This window comes from Phocoena sinus, chromosome X (assembly GCF_008692025.1).
Source record: "Phocoena sinus isolate mPhoSin1 chromosome X, mPhoSin1.pri, whole genome shotgun sequence".
NCBI lineage: Eukaryota > Metazoa > Chordata > Mammalia > Artiodactyla > Phocoenidae > Phocoena > Phocoena sinus.
In genome coordinates this window covers 8,662,245-8,685,772 of record NC_045784.1, presented here as the reverse complement: position 1 = coordinate 8,685,772, position 23,528 = coordinate 8,662,245, and the positions used below count along the sequence as shown (strand labels likewise).

At 42.5% G+C, this 23,528-nt stretch overlaps 1 protein-coding gene across 2 annotated transcripts in view; it reads left to right on the top strand.

The window, feature by feature from the left end:
- Window positions 1–23,528, top strand: part of ARHGAP6 (Rho GTPase activating protein 6) — a 488,732-nt gene that overhangs the window by 195,083 nt on the left and 270,121 nt on the right. The window lies entirely within an intron of this gene.

Genomic DNA, 23,528 nt, shown 5'->3' with positions numbered 1-23,528 from the left:
GCAAATTGCATTGCTTCAATTGAATGCTTTGCAGAGTTAGCATCCTTTAGAAGCATCTTTCTTGGTAGAACCATGTATTTTTGACTTGTGATTGTTTGCATGTTTTGTTTTTTTTTTTTGCTAAGTCTGTAGATAACATTCTTTCTTGAAGATTATTAATTATATATACAAATACCCTCTGTGAAAGTGTCCACTTAGAAGACGCCAGAGATCTAAGGCAGAAGTTAGCAAACTGTTTCTGTAAGGGACCAGAGAATAACTATTACTGGCTTTTCAGGCCAGAAGGTCTCTGTCACAAAAACTTGACCTTGCCTTTTTAGGCCAAAAGCAGACATACACAATATATGAACGAATTGTGGCTGCATTGCAATAAAACTTTATTTACAAAAGCAAGCAATGGACTGGATTTGGCCCACAGGCTGTAGTTTGCTAACCCCTGATCTAAGATAGTAAAAGACTCCAGTAGGTTGTGTAATTTTGCGGGAAAGTCTCCTCAAGTACAGATTTTAATTGGTTTTACTATTTTTGTGTGAAGGTTTTATTTTTTAATTCTTTAATTAATTTAGTTATTTGGCTGTGTTGGGTCTTCGTTGCTGCGCACGGGCTTTCTCTAGTTGTGGTGAGCGGGGGCTACTCTTCATTGCGGTGCGCGGGCTTCTCATTGTGGTGGCTTCTCTTGTTGCGGAGCACGGGCTCTAGGCACGCAGGCTTCAGTAGTTGTGGCTCGAGGGCTCAGTAGTCGTGGCTCATGGGCTCTAGAGCCCAGGCTCAGTAGTTGTGGCGCACGGGCTTAGTTGCTCCGCGGCACGTGGGGTCTTCCCGGACCAGGGCTCGACGCCGTGTCCCCTCCATTGGCAGATGGATTCTTAACCACTGTGGCACCAGGGAAGTCCTTGGTTTGACTTTTCAATGTTGACTTTAACTTTTATGCCATAGTTTGTTATGACTCTATAGAAGGGAAATAACTTGTAAATGATGATGACACATGGAAGGTTCTAACTATGGATGGGTTTATGGAAACCTAATAGGTCATGATAGTCTGTCGTAGACAGTCATCGGGTTTGTCATCTTAACTTGCTTCCTTGAACACTCAATCATGTCCTCCCTGGTCTTGAAGAAATGTAAGTATCTGACACTGCAGTGCCGTTCCCTTCAACCATGTGATCCATAGGCACAAGCCGAACAGCGTAGTTCAGTGTTTGCTGTACTGATGCCTGTGTTCTAAAATATTTCCTCATGGAAATTCGGTGTCTTGGACTGAAAATCTGTTCCCAGCTTTTAGAGGCTCTGTATTAATAAGCGCCCTTTTTTGATAGTAAAATGTAGCTTGACCAAAAATATCTCTGACAAGATGTCAAGGCTTAATGTTCCTCTTGTGATTTAGCAGACACGGTGAAGTAGGAGAATACTTCTCCACAGATATTCCTTAAAATGTCAATCAGAGTTTTGTTGTTTCATTGTCCCTTGAATATATTTAAATACTTAGTATTAAGGCTTATTAAATATTTACTACTGAGGTTGTCACTCTCTGAGGTGGTTTGATGTTTCAACCAGGGCCCTGAAGGGCTGTTTTTGATCAGGCATTCCTTGGAGTTAAATGTGTGTACATTGGTAGGACAGGAAAGGAATGGAATGTCAGCTTTCTGCCAACGACTCTTTTGGCTGAAAGAAAATTTTTTCTTTTCAGTGTGAGTCACATGGAGAATTTATCTTAGGAAGGCATCAAAAAAAGAAGTGAAAAGCAATTAAGAAGAAAAAAACCCTGCTTACATCCATGTTCACCCTATTCCCCCTGGAAAATGGGTACCAAGTAGCGTTCTTGGTTACCGCTTTTTTCTTTTTAAAGCAAAACTGAATGTATTGAATTGTTCATTTGGAACGGAATGAGCCTTATTCAGGACTCACTGTGAAAGAAGATAGCAGAAAGCATGGTCTGCTTTTCTGACTCTGCACATGGGAATTCTCATCAGAATGGTCAGTTGGGGCAACTTCAGGGAATAATATCTGAAGGGATCCTTCCATCCCAGATTGTAGAGTAAAAACAAAAGAATTCATTAAGAATGATTAGCTTCTGGATGGAATAAATTAGACTTACAGTTTATTTCGACGTGTTACTTGAACGTATACAGTAACGAGAGTCTGACACTCAATTTGTTAATCCCTCTGCATGAAGCAACTGGTGAACCCTTAACATGCTGTGATGAAAAGTTAATTCTGCCCAATTTGTGACAGGATCTCCCTTCCACACATTCACTGAGCAGAGCAGGTAGTGCATGTGTTTTAAATCTCATGCCAGTGTGCTTTGGAATGGGCATGACCCATCCTAGGTATTTCTCTAGCTTCCGCTCAACTCTAAGTGAGCGTTTCTTAACCTCAGCAACCTTTGATATGTGGGGCCAGGTGATTCTTTGTTGTGAGGGCCGTCCTGGGCACTGTAGGATGTTTAGCAGCATCCCTGGCCTCCGCCCACTAGATGCCAGGAGCACGCCTCCATCTCTCCCACACTACCCCCTCCCCGTTATTGCCACCCAAATGTCTCCAGACATTGCCCAGTGTCTCCTGGGAGACAGAATGGCCCTGGTTGAATAACACTGCTCTAATTTGATATCGCACAGCCCTTGGTTTGGTATCGTTTAACTGATGTTCTAAAAAGCATTGGCCACAAGCATAGGCTTCTTTCTGCATATTTGATCCCTGCTTTGCATTGAGTGGTGGAAGGAAGGGGCTAAATGTGTAGGGTGTCCACACATCTAGGTTTGTCCGGGATAACTGGGTTTTTGTCTGTTGCTCGGATGTGATTATTAAGTAACATCACCCTAAAGAGTGTCCAAATAGGGGTGAAAATTATCCAGCCCCCTTGCAATTCGGGGCCCTTTGGCTTTGGAGAACGAGTATGAGTTTTAAGGGCTCCTACAATCTCAAGAGGCTCTTTTCCTCGGCAGAAGTCTTTGACTCCTTCCTGTCCTGCTTTGGAGCCTGGAAGTTTAACCATTTCATGCCCGTATGGACTACATACTCAAGTCTTGGGCCTTAACTCCTAGTGACTTCAGTTTTTGACCAGCTAGACAAAGTGAGCTCAGACAAGAGGGAAAAGAACAGTGCTTTTAAAAGAATTTTCTTTTCTCAATAGAGACAGTTTAAAGTTCTAAGTAAAGAAAGAGTTGCTACTGATTTTATAATGGCTTTTATACTGGCTTTTACAATCACGCTATTACTGGGGTCAGGCTTCCTGTTTGGAAAAGTGCTTTGCAATTCTTTTAGAACAGACTGGGCTACAGTAGAAGGGAGTTGAAGAAATCAGAGGTAGTTTGAAAAGCAGTCATTCCTTTGGTCTTAAGAATAAGGAAAAACGTTTGTTTTTTTTTTTTATTCCTCAGTAAACCCTGTCACATGTAGAACAGACTGCTTGTTAAAGCCTTGAGTGGATGGTTGGATTGTGTGGTTCCTGGCATGTACCTTTGCTCAAAAGAAGTGCACAGAAAATCTCCAGGTAGTAATATGCACTCTAACCTGTAATCAGAATTGGGCTCCCACCTGAAAATATGACGACAAGATTTTCAACCCATAGTGAATGCAAGGTAATTATGTGAGAACAGTCCATCCCAAAGGTCAGCATTAATTTGGTTGTCTGTAACTCAATACCAGCTGAGATTTGAGTTTTAAAGTAATACAGATTCATGGATCTACGTGAGATGTTGGACATATAATCTCCCTTCTTCCCCACACTTTTCTTCTCTTGTCATCCTCCTAGAGCCTTTATCGTCTCTTTAGCCCAGACAAAACCCTCTGGGTCTGGAGGGCCAAAGTTACAGATCCCTGACTGGAAAAAAACCTGAGGCCAGTTGGCTTCACCTACTGACAATTCCTTGTCCCAATGTCCTTGACTTCACATTGTGATGTTTTTTTCTCCCTGGGCACACCTGGCATCAAAATTGTAATGGCTGTTGTCTCTACCACTGAAGGTTGTGTCTTTATCTCCCATGGATTTCAGTAGATTTTTCAGGTATTTCCTGGGTCTTGCTCTTCTTCCCTCTTGGCTGTGAAATTTCAGTTGGCAGCTGTGCTGTATTTCCCTGTGGTTCTCAGTCCAGTAGCCTTCCGTTGAAACGATCACCTCTAAAACTAGTCTTTAGCTTAAAATAAATAGCCGCTTGTAAACTAAGGGAGACTGACTCTAGAGAATATGATAGAAGTGGCTGTTTTAAATCATTGAATTAGGTTACGCTTTGGAAGGTCTATTTCATACTTCCAAGTTATATAGAATACTGTCTTACGATATAGTCTTTGAGGAGGGTGTGACCTTGGCTCTATACAACTGCAAGGGACAGCAACCAGGAAATGTGAGCCCCTCTACTCTGCCTTATAAGAGAGCTTCGGATATGAGAAGAGATTCACCTGAACGTCAACGTAAATGCACTCAGAATATAGGAACTCAATCTCACATTAGTGTGCCAGAAGAGTAAACAATGCCCCAAATAGCGTAACTTTGAGTTGTCTAAATTTAGAGTATTAGTATTATAGGACTCTATGCCTATTAAGAAGCTACCCAGCCCTGCCCTTTGCCTACAGACCCCAAAGTCACCTTTCTTTAACTGTCTTTCTGACCAAAAATATGCTATCATTTTGCCTAATGAAGTATGTTCTTCATCATCTTTAGCATAAACATTCTCATCACAAAGAACTATGTTTTGGAGCACTGACCACACATGATGAACTTACTTTGAAGTATTGTGGGCACAGAGAAATATGGGGTATTTCTTCTCAGTGAACAAGTACACGACCAAGGGGAGGAAACAGGACAGAAACAGTGAGAGAGAAAGCACAAAAAGATAAAAGAGCATGTGCTAAGTGTTCAGTGACAACGGATGAAATAGCTAAACAAGGAAGCTGAAGGTTAAAATTTCGGTAAGGAGTTAGTAGGAATAAAAATATAATCAAACAAGATGGGAGTTTTCTTTTATCCCTTAAGAATTACACTTGGCTGTCAGAAACAGAACTGAAATAAGAGTGTCTTAGACAAGGTAGGTGGTAAGTTTTCTCACACATAAAACAAATGAAAGGATTGGGCTAGTATAGCAGTTCAACAATATCATCAGTGTCTCAAGTTCTCTCTGTTTTGCCATTCTTAGTGCCTGCTTTCCTAGTCTAGATTGTCTCGTGATCACAGAATGGCTGCTACATGTCCAGCCATCATGCCCATGTCTTGGACAGAAAGAATAAGGAAGAGGGGAGCTCAGAGTGTCATCCTTGCTGAGACAGCTTCCCTTTAACAATTTTCTAGAAGCCTTCCACCCGACACTTGGTCTCTGATATCTTTAACTTTTTCAGCCAGGTATTATGGCACCTCCTCCATCGTTATGGTACCAGTAAATAATAGAAGAGTGGATGTTGGATAGACAATTAGTAAGCTTTGGTACACAGTTCAACTTTTGCTGATATTTAAATATCAAAACCATGTAGTTCTTCTAAGCCAGAGGTGAACAAACCATGGCCTGTGGGCTAAATTCAGCCCACTGACTATTTTGGTAAAGAACGTTTTATTGGGACTCAGCCACACCCATTCATTTATGTGTGGTCTATGATTGCTTTTGCACTGTCACAGCAGAGTTGAGGAGTTGTGACATAGACTGTCTGGCCTGCAAAGCCAAAAGTATTTTCCATCTGTCCCTTTACATGAAAACATTGCCAACCCCAATTCTAGACAGATAACTGAATGGAAAAATGGGCAAAAGACTGGAACACACACTTGACAAAAGAGATCTCCAAAGACTAATACACATATGAAAAGTACTCCAACTCATTACTCATCAGGGAGATGTTAATTAAAACCACAGTGCGGTACCACTGAATGCCCATCAGAATGGCTGTAATTAAGGAAGAGAGAGAGAACTGACAGTATCATGTATTGCATTAATATGGGACAACTGGAATTCTCATACATTGCTTGTGGCAGTGTAGGTTGGTACAAATACTTTGGAAAACTATTGGGCGGTATCTACTAAAGCAGAATATATGTACTCCCTATAATGGAGTATTCTACTCCCAGGTATACACCCAACAGAAATGCCTACCTATGTTCACCGAAAACCATGTTCTAGAATGTTCATGCTGGTACTATTCATTAATAACCCCAGGCTGGTAAAATGTCTCTCGACAGTAGAAAAGGAAAACAATCATGTTTTATTCATACAATGGAATACTTCTCAGCAGTGAAGGTGAAGTATCGCATGCTGTAATGTGCAGTGGTGATGAAAGACACACTGTCCGCTGCAGGATTCTGTTGATCCAAAGTTCACAAAAAGGCAAACAATATCTATGATGGTGGTGGTCAGGAAAGTGCTTACTTTTACCAGGTAAAGTTGGGAGAGGGTTTTTCTTGTTCTGGGTAGTCATTATACAGGGATGTTCACTTTGGCAAAGTGAACTGAATTGTACACTTATGAATTCAGTACTGTTCAGCTTGTATATGTATTATATTGTACTTCAATAAGGAGCCCCCCTCCCCCAGAAAAAGAAAAAGAATCCATATCTCTTTAATGTTGGAAACCTTGCAGTGGCGCTCTCAGCCAGTTTTCTATTAAAAATGTTGCCTATGACGATGTGTTCTTCCTAATACAACCACAGAAGGCTACACAACAGGCCTGGCCCTTTGTTTGAGACTATGTTTGCATTCTAGTCTCAGTAACAAATGGAACACATTTTCTGTTTCCGGCTTTCTGCTTTAAACTCCATCCCCCCTGACAGTGTGGCCACCTAGGTGGTCTCAGCTCCAAGCAGCCCCTGGCAAGAATAAGACGGTTGTATCTAAGCTGCAGTGGATTAACCCACTGAGCAGACCCCGTACCCCTGGGCTTTCTGGCCAAAGGAGAAAGTGAAGGCTGCAAGGTCAGCTGAATGTGGAATTTATGGATCCTAAGAAGGCATTTTGGAAGGAGGGTTCCCCCCCATTTCTGTTTAGTCTTAACGTTGTGAAGTTGTAACGAGGCGCTGGAGACTGAGGGAGCTGTTTGTATGCGGTGTTGTCTGCCTCGATGGCACTCTTGAATTTTGGCGGGCTGCCCAGTCTTGTGTGGGAAGTCGCTTAAGATGTGTGCACTTCTCCAAAACATCAATTTTAGATTTTAAAAAGGATTAAAGTATTATTCCTCCAAAGCCAGGAATTGAGGCAGCTTTTAAAAGAGAAGTTCAGAAGAAATAGCCAGGTCTTTTTAAAGAATTACCCAAACTTTTCGCTGATACTTTGCATTCAATTTGTTCCCTCCCATGGATGCAAGTGAGAAACTACAAAAGAAAGGAGAATATTAAATGCTAAAAATGAATGAAAGGGATGTAATAATCGAAGCATTAGACTAATTGATAGCCGTACTTTTTTTTAAAAAAGGGCAGTGCTATAAACTATTTAAAGAATTGAATATTTGTATATAAATCATTATTTTTTAATTAATTAATTAATTATTTATTTTTGGTTGCATTGGGTCTTTGTTGCTGCGCGCGGGCTTTCTCTAGTTGCGGCGAGCGGGGGCTACTCTTTGTTGTGGTGCACGGGCTTCTCATTGCGGTGGCTTCTCTTGTTGCGGAGCACAGGCTCTAGGTGTGTAGGCTTCAGTAGTTGTGGCACCCGGGCTCAGTAGTTGTGGTTCGCGGGCTCTAGAGCGCAGGCTCAGTAATTGTGGAGCATGGCCTTTGTTGCTCTGCGCGGCATGTGGGATCTTCCCGGACCAGGGCTCAAACCCGTGTCCCCTGAACTGGCAGGTGGATTCTTAACCACTGTGCCACCAGGGAAGCCCTGTATATAAATTATTTAAATCATTGAATAATTGTAAATAAATCTAGATATTCAATCTAAAAGTTCTGGCATGTACATAAGATGTACTTCTTTTCATATCTCATAATTATCCAAAATCTTTAATTTAAAAAGACATCATTTTTATGTATCTTACAGAGACTTGAGACTATGTATGTGTGTGTATAAATATACGTAATCACATACATATGTGTAGACATTCATGACATTTAAAAAGTTACCATCCCCCAAAGGAAAGAAAAAAGCGACTGGCAAGTGGTGAGAAAAAACTGGAGCCAACTGCTTGTGAGACTTTCTGAAGGTTTAGATTATCTTGATGCAGCTTCCCAGGTCTGGTGTAGCACCTCAAAGAATAATTTTTTGGAAAAAAATCCAATTATCACTTTAGGAGAAACCCCAGAGAAATTGCATAACTTGCATTTTTGTGGAAATTAAGATCTGGCCGTTACAAGGGAAAGAGTCACCCACCCAACTGCTTTGGTCCCAATATTTGGGTTACTGCTGCTTCCAAGGGGGTTTGTCATTAAGGAAATAACTTCCATGTTCCTTCCCTTTTCTTCTTAGCAGTCTAGGACGAGAGTGGAGTTAGGGGGCTGGGCTGTTGGAACAAGGGTGCCGTTGCCAAACTCTTGTGATCAGAAGTTAAGTGGGCGCCTTGCTTTGTGGGCCTCGTCTTAGGAGAAGTAAATTATGCTGCCCCTTGGCGGTCCCTCAGTGTTGAACCAGGAAGGAACTAAGTCTCAGTGTCTGATAATAGATTTGAACAAGGGTGAATGTGTAAAGATGGGACTCAGACTTGTCAAAGCTCAGCCTTTTCATGGGATTTTGAGTGGATTCTGCTTGTTTCATGAGAAACCAAAGTAAAGAGCCTGACCTCCTAGATCCTACATAAACTGCTCTGCTTTGGGGAAGCTCCCCTGTTCTGTGAGCCACGTTCACCTCTTGGTCATGTTGAACTCGCTTGAGAGAAGCCCTTGAATATATTTATTCTATAAGCTAAAATGGCAGCCCTGAGACTGGACAGCATCCCTGTGATTTCCTGTGGACTTTCTTTTTCTGGAGAAGTGGTTTATTCTTTCCTAAGGGCCAGAATTATGATTTTAAAAGGTTTTACTTTTCAATACCACATCATAGTGTCTTGATGATAATTGTGAGCCATTTGCAGCATTCAGCATCTGGGCATGGGAGTCAAGACTGGTCCGAGGAAATGAGTCGCTGCCGTTGTAGTGATTCTAGACTTGCTGGTGCCATAACTACCAAATGCTGACTGTTCTCATCTTCTGGAAGCATATTGAATAACAGTATTCAACAAATACTTCTCCAGTGCTTGCTGTGTAGTAGGCACGGGACTAGGCTCTGGGGGTAAAAATATGACTATGACAGTCCCTGTCTTCGATGAGAGCAGCGTTTCAAGAGGAAACAGAAAACATGGTCGCTGTAATAGAGGTATGACCAGAAGGCTAGCAGAGCCTCCTATTGCAGAGTGGTGAGGTGGGTCTGTAAGGTCCCGGAAATCTAGAGAGGCTAGTGGGAGTTATACAGGCAAAGGAGAGATGGAAGGTGTGGCGGGAGGGAACTGGTGGATGTGATGGAGAAAGAAGTGTGTTACAGGTGGAGGGAGTTTACCCCTTGAAAACAAAGGACTCATCTTCAGTATGTGGCTTAGAATTTCCAAGGGCATCTCCCCTGGCAAGGAGCCAGGAAGGAGGATGGCCGCATTTGGGGACGTTCGGACTGTGAAGAGGATGCTCTGTGCATTGTGCTAGTTGTAGAAAGTGGGTTGAATTTCTGAATACCTTCCAGAATCTCAACCAGTCTGGAAATTTTATATATACACATTTGTCTATCCAGTATGGCATGACTTAGAAGTCACAGCCCGTTGAAAAGTTGATGCCATAAAAATAAATAACAATTCAAGTTTGCTTGCTCGGAATGACATAAGGTTTTTAAGACAGGAGAAAATCGTCAGACTCAAAGGGCCAAATATAGACATGGATGTTCTAGAATCTTCTGCTTTTCTGGTCTCAGAGCACATGGCATGCTGTGTAATTGAATCCAGTGTAGATATGTGCGAACTCCATTCAGATTTGGACTGATGGATACCAAGGAACAGCATGTGTCCAAAAGCAGGTTTACACTTGCAAGGAAAGCTTTCCTTTCGATGAGACTTAGAAAACACCAATCAATGAGAAAGAAATACTTTGACAAATGATTTGACACTAGTGCATACGAACACAACAAGGGAATGTTGGCTTTTGGTTATGATTTATATTGCTCTAGAAGAAATGGGGGTGGGGCTGGCTTCTACAGCCCAAATGAATCCCCCATACAATTACCTGAGACTTCTAGAAATAACATAGGTATGTCTCTAAAAGCTTAGATATGTGGAAAAACAGAATCCAGTTCGGAAGTCTGCCTGCCCTAAGCAGGCTGCTTTATCTTAGGCCAGTTGTCTGTCTGTTTCAAGTCTATAAATGAAACAAAATAATTGAGATGTTAATAGAAACAAATATATGGAAGATATATTTTTTTCCTTTGGACTTATAGAACTCCTCCAGGAGGGAGAAGATGAAAACCAAAAGTGGAAAAAAAAAACGAAACAAAATAAAGTACTATGTTAGTTTTCTAAATTGGGGGTCAGCGAACATTTTCTGCAAGAGACCAGATATTTTAGGCAGTTGAAAGCAGCCATAGACAGATACATACATGAATGGACGTGACTGTGCTCCAGTAAGACTTTATGTATGGATGCTGAAATGTGAGTTTCACGTAATTTGCATGTCGTGAAATATTATTCTGTTGATTTTTCTTTCAACCGTTTAGAAAGTAAAAACCATTCTTACTCCTATGCCAGATCTGAGACAAACGTCTCTCCTCATTTGTTCTTTTAGAATAAACAAAACAAAACAAAGTTGAAGTACAACATGCTTTCTTTTTCCGGTTTTTTGGTAAATTATTTGAGTGATGGTTTTTCACCTTTGGTGTTTTCCTGGATTTTTCTCGAATGCTTTATGCCCCTGCTAGAATGCTTTGGGCCCCTGTAGCACATTCTAACATCAGTTATCATGCATATATTAAGTGCTCATCATGATCTGAAATCCTGGGGACAGACTTCAGAGGAAAAGAAAATATTAGCAATAGAAAGTGGTATAGAAGCTCCTCATTTATGGAATTTCAACTTGTACACTTTCATAGATACAAACAAAACCATACTCTGGAGTAAAGCCCTCTGGCTCTCTCCTCACCGTCAAAACATGCATTAAGAGGTTCTGGGAGCTCTCTGTTTCTGCTTTATTTCTCCCCTTGTTTTTCAGTTTACCTAATATTTACAGTACTTCTGTTTGGTGCTGAGGAGTTGTGCCATTAACCCCATCTTGTATGATAATCTCAGAGGAAATGAAGGAGAAAATGCTAGTAAGAAGTAGCAGAAGACTTCCTTGGTGACACAGTGGTTAAGAACTCGCCTGCCAATGCAGGGGACACGGGTTCAATCCTTGGTCCAGGAAGATCCCATGTGCTGAGGAGCAACTAAGCCCGTGCACCACAAGTACTGAGCCTGCGCTCTAGAGCCCACAAGCCACAACTAATGAGCCCGCGTGCCACAGCTACTGAAGTCCTCACGCCTAGAGCCCATGCTCCACAACAAGAGAAGCCACCACAATGAGAAGCCCTTGCACCACATCAAAGAGTAGCCCCCACTCGCTGCAACGAGAGAAAGCCTGTGTGCAGCAATGAAGACCCAGCGCAGCCAAATAAATAAATAAATACATTTTAAAAAAAGGAAGTAGCAGAAAGGAAGGCAAGATAGAAACAATTTTTCAAAATCCAAGTAGGTCAGAAAAATTGTTGCAAGTCCCTTGGCAGGAAGAATAGTTTTGAGGACAAAGACCTCATCATGCAACCTGAGAGTTCTGTACCTATGTGATAATAGCAAAAATTGATATAGAGCTTATATATGCCCAGTACGGTTCTAACTGCTACACAAACACACACACACACACACACACACACACACACACACACACACGTACTAATTTAATCCCCAGAAAAAGATGGTAATCAACAAATGATGTCATGAAATGATTGATGAAGCAGAGAAAAATTTAACTGTGTGCTTGGGGGTCAACATCTTAGACCTATTTTTTTTTAGTTGAAGTATAGTTGATTTACAACATTGTGTTAATTTCTGCTGTACAGCAAAGTGATTCAGATATATATATACACACACACACACACACACACACACACACACACACACACACACACACGCACACATTCTTTTTCATATTCTTTTCCATTATGGTTTATCACAGGATACTGAATATAGTTCCCTGTGCTATATAGTAGGACCTTGTTGTTTATCCATTCTCTATATAATAGCTTACATCTGCTAATCCCAACCTCCCACTCCATCCCTCCCCCAACCTCCCTTCCCCTTGGCCACCACAAGTCTGTTCTTTATGTCTGTGAGTCTGTTTCATAGTTAGGTTGATTTGTGTCATATTTTAGATTCCACATATAAGTGATATCATATGGTATTTATTGTTCCCTGTCTGGCTTACTTCACTTAGTATGATAATCTTTCAGTCCATCCATGTTGCTGCAAATGGCAGTATTTCATTCTTTTTTATGGTTAAGTAATATTCCATTGTGTGTGTGTGTGTGTGTGTGTGTGTGTGTGTGTGTGTGTGTGTATAGTTTATCCATTCATCTGTTGATGGACATTTAGGTTGTTTCCATGTTAGACCTGTTTATGATAATCCAGGGGAAGGAAATAAATCCAGTAAGTAAAGTAACCTAGTTGTGGATGGTTCCACGGGTTTCCGGCTTTTGGAATCTACCCAAACTTAAAGTCCGTGGCTAAATGACCACTGGAGATGCTAAAGCTGCTGAGAAATTCCCCGTAGTGCTTGTGGGCAGATTAACCACTTCAGAAGATTTTCAGCATATGAAATGAAATAGGTCTAGTGTGAGCAAAGATGCCAGATGATAAAGCATTTATCAGCAAGGAAGGGGATGAGCTGTAGTGTAGAGTCTTGGAAGATCAATTCATACCTCACCTTGCTGGAAACACATCTGGGGGCTGCAAGCTTCTACCGTGCTGAGGATATCTGGACACAGAAACAGTCATAAACAGCCTTTAGAGCTTAACAAGTTTTCAAGCAAAAAGTGTAGTGGACACTTGCTGTTGGTACTCTGCCCAGAATATCTCAGATCTTGACCAGTTCTGTGTGTCAGTTCCATTCCCCAGCTTCTGTGTGGTTTGCTTCTAATGACCAACATCTGTGAACGTCTTCAGAGGATTTCCCTTGGGGTGTTTGAGAGTTTCCCTGTACCCACAAAGAGCAAGAAGTGCCTGGGAATTTTCATCACCCTGGGGCCTCCCATAGCCCATGACTGGTGGCTGTGAGAATATTTAAGGTCAACTCCTTTGGCTCGAGGTGGGGCAACTCCAGAGCTCCTCTCAGCATCAGGCCGAGACTGAGACTCTGCCAGAAATCACACCACTACTTGGCTTCCTCCCCTTTCCTACCCTGTTACGCTTACCCCTTACCAGTCACTCCTGGGAACATGTCCTTAATAAATCGCTTGCCCATGAATCCTCATCTTAGTCTCTGTTTCTGAGGAACTCTACCTAAGGCAAGAAGCAACTGTATTATTAAGAGAGAGAAATAGCACAAGGCCTTCAGTTGGCATTGAAAGAATGAATGAAAGAATGGACTGAATGCATTAACAGAAGCCAGTCTTTAGCCTTGAACCACACGTGTTGTAGTCAGGGAAACAGGAAAGAGATAAAACATTAGCTATGACATTTTAGAGTTACAGGTCCTCTAGTGAAACTGCTTACATAGTGCCGCCTCTCTAGCTGATGGTCATTCTAACAACTGCCAGAGAGAAGACATCAGCACTCCCCAGGAGAGCTGCCTCCTTCTCTTGCACTACTCAGTTTATCATAAAGACCTCCCTTCTGTCCTTCCCTCCCTCCCTCCCTCCCTCCTTACTCTCCCTCTGTCTCTCTGTCCCTCTGGCTCTCAGCTTTTATGGAGGTAGAATTCACATTTCTATTCTGGACACTTTGTATAAATGGAATCATATAATATGTGGTGTGTACACATGTGAAGAATGACGGCAACCAAAGTTGAAATAGACAAAAGCCCTAGTGTGATGCCTAGATTCTGATATATTGGGATTATTTTGACTAGAAGAACAATTTTTTCCATACGATAGGGTTTCTCAACCTTGGCATTTGGGGCCAGATCATTCTTTGTTATGTATGTGTGTGTGTTGGGGGGATAGGGATTGGCTTGTTCACTGTGGAATGTTTAGCAGCATCCCTAGCCACTACCTACAAAACGCAAATAGCACATCCCCTAGTGTGTCTGCAGACACTGCCAGATGTCCTCTGGCAGACAACGTTACCCCTGGTTGAGAAGCACCTTCATACAGCATGGTCCCAGAGAAAAAGAGTCAAGAAATGAGGCTTGGTTCCATTGCGCTGCAAGGCAAAGAAGGCCCTGCTGAACTGTTGATGTTTGACCTTTATGTGCCAAGCATTCCTTGGGGATCTGGAACTCTCTGGCCCATGCTCTCTATTTGGTGGATTAATGGGATACAGATAGGTTAAGTGACTTGGCATACAAAGGACACTCTGTTTCATTCTCCTTTTATTACACCCCTGACAACAAATTCTTAACGTTTGCCTTATATGTTCTGCTCCCTATAAAAAATGGAAATCATCAGCACAAAATAGATTAGTTTGGGGAGGGGAGAACTGTTACACGTGAAATTGCTTGGAATGCTCCAGGCACTAGAGTAATGTCAGGTGTCATCATTCAAACACTGCTGAGCCTCCAAAACCAGAGGTTTTGGAGGACGTAACAGTGGCTTCCTTGGGTGACTAGTCAAGTGCTCCAAATGACTCCATAGCTACTAGTGTTGATCACACCAATGGCCAGTTTTCACACTCTCTGCTAGCCTCTTGACACGCTATGTTGGGTGCAAACCCACTTGCACGTAGGTTCCAAAGCTCGACCCTAGCATTCTGCTCTGGGGGAATTTCTCCTTGTTTCCTTCCTTGGCGCAAGACCCACTCCACTAAAGGAAAATGTGTTGCTGGTGTGAGTTGTACTCCTAAGTGGAAATTATTGAAGGTGAATTTCTTATGTCTGCGAAGGGTTTGTTTCTCAGCGTCTGTACTCTTGACGTTTTAGGCAGGATAGTTCTTTGTTGCGGGAGGCTGTCCTGTGCGCTGTAGGGTGTTAAGCAGCAGCCCTTGCTTCTACCCACTAGATACAAGTGGCACCCCCACACACAGCTGTGACAGTAAAAAGTATCTCCAGACATTGCCAGGTGTCCTCTTGGGGGAAAATTGTGCCCGTTGAGAACCACTGGCCTAGGGAGATATGGGTGGGGCACTGGCAGTGTCTGCCTGCCCCTTTCATAAGAAGGCACCACAGCGATCTAATGAAAGAGTCTCTACTTTGAAACATACTGGAATGGCCTGCAAAGAGATTTGGACCCAACTTCATTTACACCTCAACTTCACCATTTACCGGCTGTGCAAAACAAGTGAATTACCCTCATGAATAAAATGGAGATAATCATAGTTTCCTCACACAGTTATTCCGAGGATCCAGGTTTGCTGTTTGCAAAGCATCTAGTTGGACAAAGGGCCAGTGACGTAGGTGCTCAGTGATTAGTGGAAGCGTTATCATTCCAGATAATCATTTCAGCAGCTGCAGCATCGGTGGTGTCACAAGTGTCCCGCGGGCTTTACACGCTCGCAACACCACGCAGAGGAAAGCAGGTTGTGAGTGGTTGGGTGGAGGCAATAGACTAACATTAGATTATGGAGATGATGAAAAGTAGTTTCTTGATTCTCCAGCTGTTTCTTGGGAAATCATAACTAGAGGGAATACAGTCTCTGCTTTTTTGCCTAATGAGCCTGAAATAGAACATTTATTTTAGAAACATCTCTCTGTGGATACTTTCGTAGGACACTCTCCTTGGCTCCAAGGCACTGAGTAGCAGTTCTTCAGTGAAGATAGCAAAATGGCAAGAAAAGGACAAACCAGTGATTCTAAACTGAACCTATTGTAATGGTCACTTTATTCTCACCCTGCCTCCCTCACCTTCTTTCCCTGCATCCATAGATCATCAGATTCCCAGTTCTAGTTGTTGATGTCTACCTTCTTGATATTCTTTAGAGTAGAGATCAAGGCTGAGGGCAGGAGTTCTAGGTGATACTCTCTTCTCTGTCCTATGTCACCACAGCACCAGGCACATTCTTGGGACCCATAGGAATGCCTTAGTCACTGGTCATTGGACCAGGTGTGTCTTCAGGCTGGGGGTTCTCTCTCTCTAATATACCTGGAGAAAGGAACGGGACGCTTCATTCTTCCTTGAATCCATCCCATCCCCGTATCCCTGTTAAGGTTAAAAGGAACGGGGGAAGTGCACTATGGCTGTGGAGCAAAATGGTAATTCCTTAAGGGGCACTTACGTTTACAGTTTGCTGACATTCGCCACCCCCCAACACTATACGCTGGACTTCTGCCTAAAAATATGTCCTCCCTCAGAAGCATAACTGATGTATCCATTGCTCTTACCCATGTGTGTGGACGGACTCAGCACTGGTGTTCCCAGTGCTATGACCCTAGCAGGGCCGGTAGGTCTTTCTTCACTTCTAAGAGACATGATTTTGGACAAGGAGGACCTTAAGCTTCTTCCCCATCTCTCCTTCCTGATCCTGCAGTTTGATTTCCTGAATTTTATCTTTGTAGCCCCATGAAAAAACCTAGAAGAGAGACAATTCTAAACTATGTTCAGCCTTTATATAAACTATGTTCAGTCTATTTATACTATAGTGTAAATAAAGATCCTAATTGGTACAATCAGTTTGGAAAACGGTTGGGCATTGTCCAGTAAAGTTGAAGATGTGCATGCCTATGGCCCAGCAGTTCTGTTTCTAGGTTTGCACGCTATACAAATGCAGGCACATGTGTACAAGGAGATATGTATAATGATGTTCAAGCAGTGTGGTTTTCAGTAGTCCAAAACTGGAAAGGATGCAAATGTCCACCAGCAGCTGAAAGGATAAATATTGGTAAACACATACAATGGAATACTAGACAGCAATGGGAATGAACAAACTACAGCTACATATGGTAACATGGAAGAACCTTAGAAACACAATGCTGAGTAAAGAAGCCAGATGTAATAAAAACATACTTACGAATCCATTGCTATGAAGTTAGAAAGCAGGCAACACTAAGCTCTAAGATTTGTGGGTACATAACTTCCTGAAAAGCAGTGCTTCTCAGACAGGGGTGATCTTGCCTCCCCACCCCCAGGGGACATTTGTCAATGTCTAGAGATACTTTTGGTTGCCACAATTGGGGGAAGGAGATAATACTTACATCTAGTGGGTAGGTGCCAGGGATGCTGCTAAACATCCTATGATGCATAAGAAACTGCCTCCACAACAAAGAATTATTGGTATGACACCCAAATCACAAGCAACAAAAGCAAAAAGAAACTATCGGGACTTCATAAAACGAAAAAGCTTCTGCACAGCAAAAGAAACGATCAACAAAATGAAAAGGAAATCTAAAGGATGGGAGAAAATATTTGCAAACCATATATCTGATAAGGGGTTAATATACAAAATATATAAGGAACTCATACAACTCAATAGCCAAAAACCAAATTATCTGATTAAAAAATGGGCAAAGACTGTTGGTGGGAATGTAACTTGATACAGCCACTATGGAGAACAGTATGGAGGTTCCTTAAAAAACTAAAAATAGAAGTACCATACGACCCAGCAATCCCACTACTGGGGGTATACCCTGAGAAAACCATAATTCAAAAAGAGTCATGTACCACAATGTTCACTGCAGCTCTATTTACAATAGCCAGGACATGGACGCAACCTAAGTGTCCATCAACAGATGAATGGGTAAAGAAGATGTGGCACATGTATACAGTGAAATATTCCTCAGCCATAAAAAGAAACGAAAGTGAGTTATTTGTAGTGAGGTAGATGGACCTAGAGTCTGTCATACAGAGTGAAGTAAGTCAGAAAGAGAAAACAAATACCATATGCTAACACATATATATGGAATCTAAAAAAAAAAAAAAGAGAGAGAGTTATGAAGAACCTAGGGGCAGGACAGGAAGAAAGACGCAGATGCAGAGAATGGACTTGAGGACACAGGGAGAGGGACGGGTAAGCTGGGACGAAGTGAGAGAGCGGCATGGACATATATACACTACCAAACGTAAAATAGATAGCTAGTGGGAAGCAGCCGCGTAGCACAGGGAGATCAGCTCGGTGCTGTGTGACCACCTAGAGGGGTGGGATAAGGAGGGTGGGAGGGAGACGCAAGAGGGGCGAGATATGGGGATATATGTATATGTATAGCTGATTCACTTTGTTATAAAGCAGAAACTAACACACCATTGTAAAGCAATTATATTCCAGTAAAGATGTTAAAAAGATAAAAAATGGGCAAAGGGCCTGAATAGACATTTTTCCAAAGAAGACATACACATGGCCAACAGGTATTTGAAAAGGTGCTCAGCATCACTAATCATGAGGGAAATGCATATAAGAACCATAATGAGATATCACCTTACACCTGTTAGGATAGCTATTATCAAAAAGACAAGAGATATCAAGTATTGGCAAGAATGTGGAGAAAAGGGAACACTTATACACTGTTGGTGGGAATGTAAATTGGTACAGCCATTATAGAAAGCATTATGGAGGTTCCTCAAAAATGTAGAATTACGGGGCTTCCCTGGTGGCACAGTGGTTGAGAGTCCGTCTGCCGATGCAGGGGATGCAGGTTCGTGCCCCGGTCCGGGAGGATCCCACATGCCGCGGAGCGGCTGGGCCCATGAGCCATGGGGAGAGGCCACAATAATGAGAGGCCCGCGTACCGCAAGAAAAAAAAAAATGTAGAATTAAAAATAGAACTACCACATGATCCAGCAATCCCACTTCTTGGTATGTATCCAAAAGAACTGAAATCAGGATCCCCAAGAGACATCCGCATTCCCATGTTCAGTGCAGCATTATTCACAATAGCCAAGATATGGAAACAACCTAAGTGTCCATCTATGGATGAATAGATAAAGAAAATGTGGTGTATATATGTACAGTGGAACATTATTCAGCCATAAGTAATCCTACCATTTGAGACAACATTAATAGACCTTGAAGGAATTATGCTACGTGAAATAAGTCAGACAGAGAAAGACAAATACTGTATGATCTCACTTACTTGTGGAATCTAAAGAAGCTGAACCCAGAAATGGAGAACAGATTGGTAGTTACCAGGGACTGGCAGTGGGGTAATGAGGAGATGTTTGTCAAAGGGTAAAAACTTCCAGATATGAAATAAACAAATTCCGAGAGGTCTAATGTGCGGCGTGGTGAGTATAGGTAACATTACAGTATTGTACACTTGAAAGTTGCCAAGAGGGTAGATCTTAAATGTTCTCATCACACACAAAAATATGTTCACTATGTGAAGTGACGGAGGTATTAACTAATCTTATTACGATACTCATTTCACAATACGTATGTGTATCAAATTATCACACTGTACACCTTAAACTTTTACAGTGCTATATGTCAGTTATAGCTCAGTAAAGCTGGGGGGGCAGGCAGAAGAATTTTCTGTCCCCAAGTATCAATAGTGCTGAGATGGAGAAGCCCTGTTATAAAAGGGAAGCAAATAAGTGAAGTCTATAAAGACAGGGCAGTGTCTGCCCCTGGGTTGGGGTCGCGGGGGAGGGTGTTATAATGCAGTGGAGGCACACTAGCGATATTCTATTCCTTGACCTTGGTGATGGTTAGATGGGTGTATGCTGTGCAATAATTCATTTAGCTGCACATTGTATGTTATCAAATTTCCTGTTTCAAAAATTTAAAAATACCCTTGGAGGTGGGTTGACAAGATAATAGGATGGAAGAGTATAGGAGGTGGGTTTGGGGGAAGAGGTTCCCCATCCAAGAGGGTCCCATCTTGGGTGACAGGGCTGGGTGTGCAAGAAGGGCCTCGTGCTCTGATCTCAGTGCGTTGCACTTCTCACATGGGCCTTCAGCTCCTGCTACACCCTGCAGTTGAATTTGCTTCCACAGATTTAGGTAAAGTTCTCCTTAAACAAAGTAATCACCCTTGGGTTGGCACGAAATGTGGAAAATATTAACTCAGCTTATAGGCAGGCAGAGTAAATACAAACAGGGATTTTAATTTAAATGCCCTGGCAGCAAGGGCAGCCTTCAGTACTGCAAGTGCTGTAATATTTGGGGACAGGAAGTCGTGGAAATGCTACTGTTAGCGTGACATATTTTCTCTTAAAAGTGATGCTAGTAGAGGAACTCCTAGAGATTATTTTTGAGTCCTCTCTGGGGGAAATTATAAACATCAGAGAAATTTATTTTAAAAAAATGACTAACCGAAAGAGAACATTAGGCAAGCAGGCTCTTAACCTAAACAGTAAATGATGTGAACTTCAACCTTTTCTGAAGTGAGGTTTTATGTGCTCTCTTTATGTCCCTCCATCACCCCAAAAGATCACACCTGAATTGCAAATCCACCTGCCATTTAATGCATAGTTTAAATGACCTAGAACAATAACTGCGAATTGTATGCACCTAAAAATATTTATTGAATAAGTAACCTAGTGAATAGTTAAATAACATGGGAAGGATACTTGGAAGCAGAGATGTAGAAAAAAGAAGTTGCTATTAGAGTGGTGTTTAAAATATACCCTGAAATAGATTCAAATAAAAATAATATGTGGAATTCAAATTGGTTAAGATTTTTTTATTGAAGTATAGTTGATTTACAATGTTTCAGGGGTAAGCAAAGTGATTCAGTTATACATACATATATATATATATATATATATATATATATACACATACATATTCTTTTTCAGATTCTTTTATATTATAGGTTATTACAAGATATTAAATATAGTTCCCTGTGCTATACAGTAGGACCTTGTTGTTTATCTCTTTTCTATATAGTAGTGTGTGTCTGTCAATCCCCAATTCCTCATTTACACCCCCTTTCCCCTTTGGTAACCAAAGTTTGTCTTCTATGTCTGTGACTCTATTTCTGTTCTGTAAATAAGTTCATTTGTATCATTCTTTGAAGACCCCACATACAAGCGATATCACATGACTAAATTGTTTAAGACTTAACAGACCTCTTAGAGTTCTGCACAGCCTTCTAGACGCTGAGAACAGAAGCGTGTGTGACTCACTCGCAGGTGAATTGAAGAGTCTTGCAGCATGAACTGGTGACTTCTTCTCTTCAATGCTTTGTCCTATCTCCTCAAACCTTTCAAACACAGAGAAAACAGCCCTATCGCACTGGAAAATTTAACTCCAACTTAGCACTGACAATTTAGCAAGAAATCTGCTAGCAGGCAGTAGTCATTCCTAAAGTATAAGTACACAGTTTGGGAACGATGGATTCTTTTTGGCTTACAATAATGCCGTTTAGTGACTTAATAAAATTTTCAAAGGCAGAATAGAGACATACCAAAACCTAAGATGACGCAATTTTAACATGGAGGCGACATACTCAAGGGTAATGATCAAAGGATTATGTGTAAGGTTTTTTTAAATCCACGGACCCGCCTTGTATTGTCTCTATATATTAATAATGAAATAGTTTTTGTAGGAAAAGGGATTTTTAGCTTTGAGGGCTTAATGGCGGGTACGACAGAGGAACTCTCCTAAAGCTGGAGAGTTCCTCTTTCTAAACAGAGCAGCAGGAAGCAGAGGTCCCGAACTGGGGGCACTTGTGTATGCATGCCCTCCTTTGGCAGCTCCAGCTGCATTCTCTTAGGGATGCTGTGTGGCGAGGGCTGTGCTGGCTGTGCCTCATTCTGAGGGTCTTTGAGGACATAGCTGTAAAGGCTGCTTTCAGCAGCAGAGCGGAGTGAAAGTGAAGAGCGGACTTCAGTGTGTTGTTTTTCCGGCTCTGCCTGGACGTGTCGGGGAGCAGGGAGGGCCTCCAAGGTGAGGGGGTTCGCTCCCACTTCGCAGAGGAAGAGGTGATCTGCGCAAAGGCAGGCTGCAGGGAGGAGGCTTGGGCAAATGGTGAAATTGACTTTCTCTTAAGACAGGTGGCACTCTGGCTGGAAGTTCCTGGTTTCGGCGGGGGGTCGAGTTTAAATTTATTGGTACGTTATTGCAGTGTAAAATATACATGGTGAAGGGTGTAAATTACACAAATCTGAACGGTACCACTCAGTGAACTTTTACATGTGGCTGTACTTGGGTAGCTGTCATACAGATCAGGATACAGAACATTTCCAGAACCCTAAAAGGTTCCCTTGTATCCCCTTCCCAGTTAGCACCACTCCCCCATCTTGGTAATCATGATTCTGGCTTCTGTCACCATAGATCACACTTGCCTATTTCAGTTCAACATGTGAATTTCAACTCCATAATAAATAAATGGAATCTTACAGTACGTCCTCTTGAGTCTGATTTCTTTCTCTGGACACAGCATTTGTGAGAATACTCCATGTTGTGTCTATCAGTAGCATTTTCCTTTCACCACTAAGCAGTATGTATTCCCTTCACGCACCAGTTGGTTCATCACGCACCAGTTGATGGACATTTGGATTGTTTCCATTTTGGCCATTCTGCTTAAAGATGTTTTGAACATTCTTGTGCATGAGAAGGCCCTTGGCACCCATTTCTCTATATATCTTGGAGTGGAATTGCTGGGTCAGAGGGTAGGCATATGATCAGCTTTAGTAGATATAATCTTACAGTTTTCCAGGCAGATGAACTGTCATGATATCTAGTAGTAGATTCTTTAGGGTACCTGCACCCCTGGCTTCACATTCTCACTGCTGTTTGCAACTATGCTGCCAACTGTTTTAAAGTCTTCTATGCCAGTGGGTGGTTCGCCCAACCAAATTGTAAGGACTCGAACACAGGGGCTGCAGCCTATTTTCCTAGCCCTCCCCCCAGCAGGTGGAGGGCCACCCAGGGAGTCCAGTATAGTGGGACCCTGAAGAATTGACACAAGCCACCCCCAAATCCATCTTCCACTTGATAGCCACCCCTCTTGGGCTTGGATGGATTGATTTCACAGGGTCTGGGTGCAGCTTGCGAGAGGCTGCAGGTAAATCACAGGCTATCAGGCCTTGGGAGGGACCATGGCACTCTTCACGATGTTTTAAAGTGTAGGCTTCCACGAGGGGATTGCGGAGCAGAGGCCAGTTTTAGGTGGTGGTGTGAATCTCCAGCGTGTGCTGAAATGATTTGGTTTAGCTGGCAGAATTTGCAAATAGTGGACGTTTCTTCTATTTCCAAAACCTTGCTGTGTTGTTTCCCGATTTGCTAAGACATAGAAAGGAGGGCTCTGAGCACCCCGCCCCCCACTCAGGTCCAGCCTGGCACCCCTACTCAGTTCCAGCAGAGTTCGGGCAGATTTTCCGGGGCTCCCCCTTCCAGCCCGCTTCCCTAGACACGCCCGGGTCCTGCAAGCCGTCTGAGACTCAGTTTGCCCAACGTGGCCCGGCCCCGCAAGCCTCCAGCCCTGCCGCCCCTCCTCAGCAGTTCCCTCGAGCAGCATTACTTGGTCCCTCTCCGCTTGCCCCCTCCTACGGTTCCCGCCACTGAGACTCTCCCAGAGGAAGGCTTTCCGAAGACCAGAGACTGAAACTGCATCCTCGC